The following is a 10,382-nucleotide window of genomic DNA, read 5'->3' on the forward strand; positions in this document are numbered from 1 at the left end:
CCTTTCTTAATACTTTTTTTTTTTTTTTTTAGCAGTTGTAGGCTTACAGAAAACGGAGCAGTGTCTGCCGGTCCCACCAGTTATGAATGAAGTGAGTGTAAGCACCCATGTGCGGACATCACCTGCGAGTCCAGGCCACTCGCCCACTGCAAGACCCTCCCTGCATCCTGGCCAGCTCCCACCCGGGACCCCAGGAGGGCAGGGCCAGTGGCCACCGGGCCCCCACTGTGGCCAGAGCTGACCCTAGAGGTGGCAGGAGGCCAGGGTCAAGCAGAGGCCACTTCAAATCTCACCAGCTTGGAGCTGAGAGACCTTGGAGATTGACTCCAAACTGCAGGTTCCCCAGCTATGGCCGGGCAGGAGCAAGAAGCCAAACAGGCTGCCAGCGGCTCCTGCAGGCCTGGCAAGGGCGGGTGCCGACCCCTGTGCCCCCTCCTCCCTGCCCTTCATGTTCCCCTACTTGGGCCGAAAATGCCGGAAGGAAGACACTGGGGTGACCACAGATAGACCACACCAGCCCCCGCGCCTCAAGGCTCACGGAGGGAGCCTCTAGACCAGGCATCCCCAGCAGGTTTTTCCGGCCCCTGCAGTCCCAGACGGTAACTCGCTGGGAGGCTGCCCGAACTTGTCCAGACTTTCCCATTTCCCAGCTGTGCACGAGGCTATCACAGGGCAGAAACACGGCGCGTGGGCTCGGGCGTGGCCGCGGGCCACTTGGGAAGGTCGAAGGCCGGGGGCCTGCACCCCTGGCTCCTGCCCACTGGTGGGGATGGGAGTGCCGCAGGGCAGCCGCTGCGGGACGTGGCCACGACGGGAGCAGAGACCTGCCATGCGCCACACATGGATGGGCCCTGAACATGGTGCCCGGTGAGAGCCAGACCCACAGGCCACACAGGGCGACCGCATTCCTGGGACATGTCCACAGCAGGTAGATCCACAGACAGAGCATGGGCCCGTGGGTGCCGGGGGCTGGGGAGGGTGGGGGTGATGGCTCACGGGGGTGCTCTGGGGGATGGTCAGAGGTGATGATTCACAGCATTGAAAATGTACTAAGTGCCAAGGATTGTTCACTTAAAAATGGTTAATTCCACTGCACAGCTGGCCCTGACCCCACTTCTGCACACCTCCGAGAACAACTTCAGCCCCAGGTGCGCTGGCACCCGCCCACCCGCCTGGTGCCATGCAAGGCTGGCAGACATTATCTTGCCTACTCCCACCCTTGCTTCCCAGAGGTGGTCAGGGTCACACGTGCAGCCCCCGCCCCTCAGCACCCCTAGCAGTGCAGGGCTCTCTGCAGGCTGGGCACCTAACTCTGCAAAGGGCAACCCCTTAGAGACACCATTGTGGGGCCCACTGATGCCCAGCCCTGGGGACTGAAATACAGGCCCTCAGGTACACCAGTCCGGGGGCCGCGGGGCCCCGTGGGCGTGAATCCTGCGGAGGCTCTGGGGAATGACTGCAGTCCTGGGGCTGCCCACTGTCTAAAGGTGTCCCTGCCTGGGTCCAAGCCTCCGTCGGTGTCCACCACAGCCCAGCCTGGCCTGCAAGTGGCAGACGTCTCTTTCTGCCTTCCTCCCTACTAAGGCAAGGTGGGAAGGCCCAGCTGGTCCTGGCTGGAAGGCAGCCAGTTCTAATGGGGGGGGTGAGTCGGGGTGCAGTGTCAGGGTGCGTGCATGGGCTGGGGTCTTGCAGGCTTGCTGCACGCCCTCAAATGCGAGATGGCCCGTGTGCAGTGTCTCTGGGAGGGTATAGCCCAGGAGGGTGCTGGAATGATCTGTGCCTGGGCCCAGCAGTGGCTCTAGGACACGCTGAAAGTCCCAGCAGATTCCGAAAGGAATTCCTTGTCGAATTTAAAACAAACAAACAAACAATGTGGGAAGGAGAGAAAGAATGTCAGGAATGTGGGCGGTCCGCCTCCCCAGGTCCCCAGGCCCCGCAAAGGCATGGGAGGCCACCCCAGGGCCCATCCCAGGCTTCCTCCAGCCTTTCTGCGCTTGCCTGGGGAGGGAACAAAGAAAATTATTAACGAGGTATGCTTGGAAAAGCAATTGAAACCACCCCAAATCCTGCCTCCTAAGGAAATATCAAAGACGGTGCGTGGGGACCCAACAGAATTTTCTTTTCTCAATTAGGGTCAAGATCTCAGCTTCCTTGACAGGGGAATTTGGGGGTCTAGGTGGGAGTCCCTCACTATTTGAATTCTTCAAGGTGTAAACGACCTCCGTGGAAGGTTCCAGAGACAAAATTTTCCCAGGGAGAAATAACTGACTTTTGCAGGCTGTTGAAGGGACACGGGGGGTTTCAAACCGGTTTCTAAAGCCCCGGCCTGCTCTGTGGCGCAGTCTGCAGTGCACTGCCCGGAACCCCTTACAATATCTGGAAGTGACACAAGAACATTCCGGAGCCCAGAGGTCCCGCTTTGGAGATAAATACAAGCCGTCTTGGTACATTTGTTTTTATCGTTGGGACCTATTTTATCTTCAGCAAAAAGGAAGTCACCAAGAAAACAAGAAGTGATAGAGGCCAGTAGGGCCAGGGCCTGCCCACCTGATTCTAGAATTTTCCACCAGGAGAACGGCTGGGAATTTAAACTCTGTTAGCTGGACAGAGAAGCTCAGGACAGGGGAAGACAAAAATGTGGATTTCTTTAAAGGACAAGCATGTCAGATTTTAGGGAAAGAAAGAACCCCTTATTCTGCTGTGTCTCTCTGCTGGTCCGCCGGGCTCAGCTGCTCCGACAGGAAGGCCCCTGGGCATCCGGCGGGTATGAGGGAGGGTCTGGGGGTCTGAGGGCCTGGCTGGGGAGGCCCCCCATGCGCCCGGACTGTGGGGTTGCGCCCTGAGCGTGGACCGCATGTGAGCTTTCCCAGAGCCTGGGTTTGGGGCGACCACTGCAGGTCCTGAGCAGCTTTGAGGAGGCCGGTCGGGCAGAGCAGAAGGGGCCCAGGGCAGGGTGCCGGCGGGGCCAGGGGCTGGCACGTGTGGAGACGACCTCCTGGGGAAGTTCTAGAGATGATGGTGGAGATGCATACACTTCGGGAACCTGCTTTATGCCGCAGGGCTGTGAGCTAAGAAATGGTTAAAAGGGTAGATTTTGTTATGTATACTTTTACTGCAATTTGAAAAAATGTTTTGGAAGAAATCTGAATACCCTCTGGAAAAGTTCAGGGGGTAAAACGAGGGAAAGAACAGAGAACCTTCTCCACGGGAACGTGGGTATCGTTTTGGTGACCAGAATTCAGCTACAAAGTTTATATTTGAAAACCCTGTTTGGTGTAGCCACTCCCAAAACGACCAGTCGTTCCCTCTTGGGTGCCTTGGAAGAATTGTTTCCTCCTCAGCTGCCAACTCTATTTTTAAATGTTTTCTACACAGCCTGGGAGACCCTGAGCTGGTTTTTTAAATGGATCCAGGAAAAGGGAGATGAAGGCTGGAAGACCATTTAAAACCAAAGAAGGCAGGATGTGTAAGCGAGGTGGGAGGGTGACGTCACCTTATAAGGAGCAGGAAGGCTGGACCGTCCCCACAGATTGGGGCTGCACAGAGGCCGCGGACAAACTCGGGAACAGCAGGGATCTGGGGGGATCAGCAGGACCGGAGCTCTGCACATTTACTTGATATGCTTCCGGGGTTATATGAGTTTGTTACAAGGATACCTTGTAATATTTAGCCAATGGTTAGAACATATTAACATGTTCCCAATTGTAGTATGTATAATATAAATAGGTATACAACATATATTGTGTTTATGCCCATACATATATACACGGACACATATCTATGTTTACATGCATGCATATTTTCTCTTCAGGATAAATATTGGAAATATTCTGAAGGAAGATGTCCCACGTTAAAGGCAGTTATTGCTGACTGCCAGGGGCAGAGGCACAGATCATTTTTAGTTTTCTTGTGTTTAGTCATCTAATTGTGTACAAGAGTGTTTAGCATGCATAAATTTTAAACTCAGTAGGAAATATACGAACAAAAGCAGCCCCATCTCCTTAGCAGATCTCCAGCCCCCTCGGCCCCTCCCCCGGCACCACGAGCCCACGTTCTGTCTGTGGCTTCGCCTGCTGCGGATGTGCCACAGAAATAGGGTCACACCATGTGGCCTGTGTGTCTGGTGTCTCCCTGAGCACCGTGTGTTCAGGGTTTGTCCACATGTGGCGCGTGGCAGGGCTCCGCTCCTGGTCGTGGCTGTGCGGTGCTCCGTGGGTGGGTGGACACGTGTGTGTTTGTTCACCTGCTGATGGGCACCTGGGTGTTCCCAGCCTTTGGCTGCTGTGAGCACATTACCGTGGTCATTGCTATGCACGTATCTCTGTGTTTTCATTTTCTTTGGAGGGAAGAGCTGGCCCCACAGGGACTCTATTTTCACTCTTTGGAGGAATGGCCACTGTTTTCCGCGGTGGCTGGACCACCTTCCTTACCACCAGCTGTGGGCAGGGTCCCACTGTCTCCACGTCCTTGCCCGCACTGGGGATAGCATGGGAACCGTGGTTCCTCCTGGTGTGCTGTGGTGTCTTGCTGTGGGTCTGACGAGCATTTCCCGTCCGGCTTGTGGTGCCGAGTGTCTTTTCACGCACAGGTGGGTCATTTGTCTGTCTGCAGAAATATCTTATCTGTTCAGAACTCCAAAGGCGCTTGGAGCCAGCAGCCTCAGCCCCTCTCTTCCCTCCCATTCTCCTGGCCCCCCAGCAGCCATGACCAGAAGCCCCCGGCCATGCAGGGCCGGCCTCTGGCCAAACCCACCTTGGATGAGAGGCCCCCACCCTGGGCCCATCAAAACGAGAGGGAAGTGGTGACGCAGGCTCCACTGCAGGAAGGGAAAGCCGCAGTGCCAGCCACCTGCTGGCCTGTTCACCCCTAGGTGGGCTGTCTGGAGCCTCTTGCAGGCGGGCGGCCTGGAGGCCACCCGAGCCGGCCGACCGCACCCTGAAATTCAGGCTCGGTTTCCCGCTATAAAGTATTGATGTGGGTGATGTCGCCACCGTGAGTTTCTGTCTTGGGTTTCCTGTGTTACCTGTTACAAACCCCGAGGGCTGCTCTGCTCTCTGTCCTGGAGCCAAGGGGCCTGCCTGGGGGGCACATTCCCACCTTGGTGCCCGGATCCTTCCAGAATCAGCCTCTTACCAGGATCCCACGTCCCCCCTGGAGTGGAGGCCCAATGTCCCTGGGCACATATGCAGTGGACCCCGGGGGCTTTGAGCTTAACTCGGCTGACATTTGGGTGGGTCATTCTCAGGAAGGGGGTGTCCCGGGCACTGCAGGGGGTGGTCAGCCTCCCTGGGCCCCACCCACTGGATGCCAGGGGCTCCCCCAGTGTGACAGCCACAGATGTCCCCCAGATGCTACCCGGAGTTCTGTGCATGGGGGGCAGGAAGAATTGCCCCAGCTGAGAATGGCTGCCTTGCTGTGGTGAACGCTGGGCTTTGATTCAGTTCAACTTTTTTAGAGCAATCCTTACTTACTCCTGGGAATAAGACAGACAAAACCGAGGTCTGTGGGCTGCAGGGCGGCAGTGGAGCAGGCTGGGCCCGGGGTCTCCCCGCCTCGGTGAGCGTGGTGCTGGGTCTGCGGCGCCCTCTGTGCCCCAGCGTGGCCAGGACCCTCTGGGCAGTCTGGGGTCCCTTGTAGCCCCGTGACCCCGTGGACAGGTGGACAGCAGGTGGGCAGATGGCTGCGGATTGCTTACAGCCCGGCTCACGTTCCCTTTCCATACTGAGGCAGCTTTCTTTTCATAAATTTTGCAAGGCTGTGGAAACAAACCTTCTCACCCCACCAGCGCAATCCACTGGGCGGTCAATGCCGGGGCCCTGGCTCCATCCACCGGGCCCTCCAGGGTCCTCAAAGGCAGAATGCGTTTCCCGTGGCAGCCTTCACCAAGAACCACGCACGGGGTGGCTGAGAGCAGAGCATATTCATTCCCTCACCACTTGGGAGGCCAGGCCCGGACCGGACCCGGATGCGGGCTGGCTGGTCTCATCTCAGGGGGAAGGGTCTCTCTGGTGCTGCCAGGCCTGTGGCCGCCTCCGTCCAGTCTCTGCCCCGTCCTCCTCACGTGGCCTCTCCCTGCATCTGTGTCCACATTTCCCTCTTCTCAGAAGGACACATTGCGTTAGGGCCACCTGCTCTGGTGTGACCCTGTCCTCATCACATCCACAAAGATCCCATTCCCAGGTGAGTCCGCTCATGGGTGTGGGGCTCAGGATGTGGACACACTTTTGGGGACCGGGTTCAACCCGCAGCAGGGCGTTTGTGGTTTTCCCTCCACCGTTGTGGCTGCCTCTCCAGTGCCCCCTCCATGGTGGCCTCCCCCACATCCAGCCCCTTCCTGCCTCTCTCTGCCTTTGGCCGTTTCCTGCAGGCCGACCAGTGGCTACTCTCCTCAGCAGCGTGTTTATCAGCCGCCTTCTCTGTGGCCCAGCTTCCTGCTCAGCCCAGCGCCCAGCAGGAGCCCCCAGCGTGACCTCAGACAGTGTAGGCCCACAGCCTGCATCTCTGCCCCCGGCCTCTTGATAAACACTGTGGAAAACCCAACGCCCGTGGTCTCCGAAGGTCAGGCATGGAGTTACCACGTGACCCAGCACCTCTGCTCCTGGGCGTCTGTGCGGACCGATCATGTCACCACCCGGCTCTGAAATAGGTATGGTGGGGCCCCGATTCCCACCCAGCACCTGCGTGTGGGGCCCTCTTGGGGGTGGGCGTCTCCACAAGGGCGATCATAATTAGGCCGTTGGGCAGCCGTGATCCAATCTGACCAGTGTCCTTACGAGAGACCAGGACACAGACATGCAGAGAGACGGCCACGGGAGGGCTCGGGGAGAGGGTGGCATCTACACCCACAGGAGGAGGTCTCAGGAGAGCCAGCTTTGGGCCCAAGAGAGAACGAATGTATGTCATTTAAGCTGCCACGTCTCTGGCGCTTTCTTGCAGTGACCCCAGGAAACTCGGTGTCTGTTCAAGAGCAACGGAAACACACATCCACAGAAACCCCGCACACGCCTGTCCCCAGCAGCCACAAGGTGGGTGCACGTCAGGTGCCCATCAACAGGGGTGTGCACACACACATGTCCATCCACACACACACACACGGAGCATCAGGCAGCCATGAAAAGGAGGCCCTGCTATGCGCCACAAGTAGACGGGCCCTGAACACGGTGCTCAGACACACAAGGCCACATTGTGTGACCTCATTCCTGTGACACGTCCACAACAGGTGGATCCACAGACAGAACATGAGCTCGTGGTGCTGGGGGAGCTGGGGTGACTGCTAAGGGAGAGGGGCTGCTTTTCAGGGTTATGGGATGTCCTCAAATTGATTTTGGTGAGAGTTCCACAACTTTTGACTATATGAAAAACCACTGAATTGTCACTGTAAGTTGGTGAATTGTATGGTATGTGAATTACATCTCACTAAAGCTGTTACCCCAGAGATTTTCCTTCGGTGACTGTCTTAAGCATTTCAGACACTTGCACACACAGAGCTGAGCCCACCACCCAGACCAGAAATCAAGTATCAGCAGCCAGGCATTACCACCCCCCGCCCCCCAAGAAGAGTCTCCTTAGTGTAGGATCTCCAATCCCTACTTTCCCCACAAGCGCATCTATCCATCGATTCCCAGCTCTGGTTGCATCGTCCAGACCCGTCCTGTGCGCGACCTCCTGCTGCTGTGTTCCCTGCCACGCCAGGTGTGGCGGTGTCTCTGTGCACCTGCCCCCAGCCCAGTCCAGATGCCTGTTACCGTACTGGGGCATCTACAGTGTCCCATGCTCCAGGGTGTGCTGCTGGGACGGAGGGTGGCCCAGTGCCATGAAGACCGTCTACTGCCTGAGGCTGCTGTTCCCTCTGCCCTCAATGCTGTTCCCACCAGTGGGACCACATCGGTGCACCTCCACCCCAGCGGGGGTTCAAGCAAAGAATCATTTGATAAGAGGAGGTGGGCCTCTAGGTCCTGTGAGGAAGTCACGCCCAGAAGCAGCCACCCCTCCAGCCTCTGTCTGATGGAACATTTCCAGAAGTGACCGTGGAAATGTTCTCTGTGCCTTGTGATGGGGCGTCTGGGTGTGGCTGCTGAGCACTTGAAACCTAGCTGGTGTGCAGGGGACACTGCACGTTTATCCTTTGTGATTAGTGTGGATTTAAATAGCCACATTCTATTCTAAGGGGGCCAGATTCTCACTCTTCACTGATTCCATATTGGGAATTCACCTCCTTGCTGAAGTCCTTTGGTATTTCTTTGTAAAAGTCCTTGTAAAAGTGTAACATTTATTATAAACCAACACTCCTGAGACATTTTTGTGGCCGGCTGTTCATGGGCACATCGAGCAGCAAGAGCTCTGAGTGAGGACGTGCCCAGGTGCCCAGCTGAGGTGGAACCGGTGAGGGCTGCTGTCTCTTCTCTTCTGAGACTGGGAACAAGGATCCCTTTTTTAAGGCTTAGTTAAGAGCAACGTGTTTCACGCTTTGGGGCTTTTTCTGAGTGATTTTGCTGTTTAAACCGGCCCCCAATCATTCCTAAGCACAAGAAGTGTGATGTGAAATTGGAGAATTGGGAGAAAATACGTGTGTTTGAGATGCTTTGTTCCAATAGTGCTGTTGGCTGTGCCCTCGATGTTAATGGATCAATAGTACACGTTACATAAGGTGTCTTTAGACAGAAACATGTAATACAAGATAAGGTGTGGCTGGGTTGATGAAAATATTGTGACCGGGCACCTGCAGGAACCCCGCTGCACCCCCAGGAGGATTGGCCCAGAGGTCACTTTGCCTGTGTCTGTGGGGACCTCACAGACTCTAAGTGTGCAAATACAGAGAACGGGTGGCGTGTTCTCGGCCAGGTTGTTACCAAGGTGTACCGTGCCCACAGCAGAGCACTCTGGCCACACACACTGTGCTTGCCAGGCACACCCCAGATGCCGAGAGCATCGCGGGCCCCCGCGGCCGGCCCTGCCCTTTGCAGCCACTAATCCTGAGTGCCTTCCTCTCAGTGTCTAGCACCAAGGGCTGGGTTCTGCCTGATCTTGAAGTTCATTTCTCCGGAATCACATGTGCTGTTGTGCGTTGGCTCCTTCTCTCACACAGTGTCCATGGGAGCTGTCTCATTGCTGCGAGGGTGTGCCGTCCTTCTTCATCGCTGCGTTGTATTCCATTAGGTGGACCCGCCACAAATGGTGTCTCCATTCTTTGGCTGTTGAGCACCTCGGTTCTTTCCAGTGTCTGGCTCTTATTTAAAAAGAGCTGCTACGGAGATTCTTGTCAAGGCTTCTGTTGGCTATTTCTGCACATTTCTCCTGGGTAAACACCCAGGAGCTGGTCTTAGGGGTAGTCTACGAGCAACTTTATAAGAGATTTGCCGAGCCGTTCTCCAAAGCAGCCGCACCGTTCCACCTGCCCCATGGCGTTTAGAATTCCACCTGCCATCTCCACAGGTGCTGGGCATTTCCAGTCTGCATATGAATGATTTCATAATAGCAGCTTTATTAGACATAATTCACATTCCCTACAAGTCTCCCACTGAAGTGCGCAACTCAGTGGGGTTTTGTGCAACCATTCCCACAATTAATCTGAGAACATTTCGTCACCAGGAAAGAAAGGCCAGCCATTAGCTGTCCCTTTCTATCCTTCCCCCAGCCCTGGGCACCTACGAGTCCACTTTCTGCCTGTGGATTTGCCTGTCGTGGACATGTCACGGGAACGGGGTCACACCGTATGGCCTGTGTGTTCGGTGTCTGTCCACGTGTGGCGTGTGGCAGGGCTCTGCTCCTTTCTGAGTGGTGTTCCGTGTGTCGGTGGACACGTGTGTGTCCATTCATGCATTGATGGACATCTGGTTGTTCCCACTTTTGCCATTGTGACGCGTGCTGCTGTGGACACACACGTGTACAGGTTTTGTGAGGACCTATGTTTCATTTCTCTTGGGCACGTGCCTGGGAGTGAAGTTTCTGGCCCTGACTCAACGCTGACCCTCTGGACGACTGGCTGGTTGGCTCCTCCCCAAGACTCCCACCCAGGGTCAGCCCTAGGGGCCTCTTCCAGGCTGAGGTGGCTCACTCAGCCTCCCTGGGATTTAGAAAAGGAGATGAAAGTATTTCCTATCTGAGTTAAAGAGTTAAAACAGCAAAGGGTGTGGGGAGGCCCTGAATTCCCACTGGGTGTGGGGCTGGCGGGGGCAGGGGTGGCCTCAGGGCGGAGGGGCCGGCCAGGGCCTGGGAGTGGGAGGGGCAGCTGGACGGATGCTGCAGTTAGATGGGGGTTAGGGTGGGTGCTGACCCTGACATTTCAGGGGAAGACCTTCCAGACCCCCCGCCTTGCAGGGAAAGGGGTCCCTCTAGGGCACCTTAACTGGAAACTGCCGGAAGCCTTGGGGCTAAGGAGGGAC

General features: G+C 56.3%; 1 long non-coding RNA gene across 2 annotated transcripts; it reads left to right on the forward strand.

Moving 5' to 3' along the window:
- The first annotated feature begins 472 nt into the window (after positions 1 to 472).
- On the forward strand, positions 473 to 10,116 carry LOC130679961 (uncharacterized). 2 transcript variants are annotated; one of them, XR_008992943.1, is made up of 4 exons: positions 473 to 928; positions 6,368 to 6,646; positions 6,937 to 7,025; positions 7,626 to 10,116. It is a non-coding gene; the product is annotated as an uncharacterized LOC130679961 (long non-coding RNA). The 2 variants fall into 2 exon arrangements; XR_008992942.1 differs by lacking the exon at positions 7,626 to 10,116 and having other exon boundaries at positions 485 to 928; positions 6,937 to 7,619.
- Positions 10,117 to 10,382: the final 266 nt, after the last annotated feature.

Source organism: Manis pentadactyla, chromosome 12 (genome assembly GCF_030020395.1).
Source record: "Manis pentadactyla isolate mManPen7 chromosome 12, mManPen7.hap1, whole genome shotgun sequence".
Lineage (NCBI taxonomy): Eukaryota > Metazoa > Chordata > Mammalia > Pholidota > Manidae > Manis > Manis pentadactyla.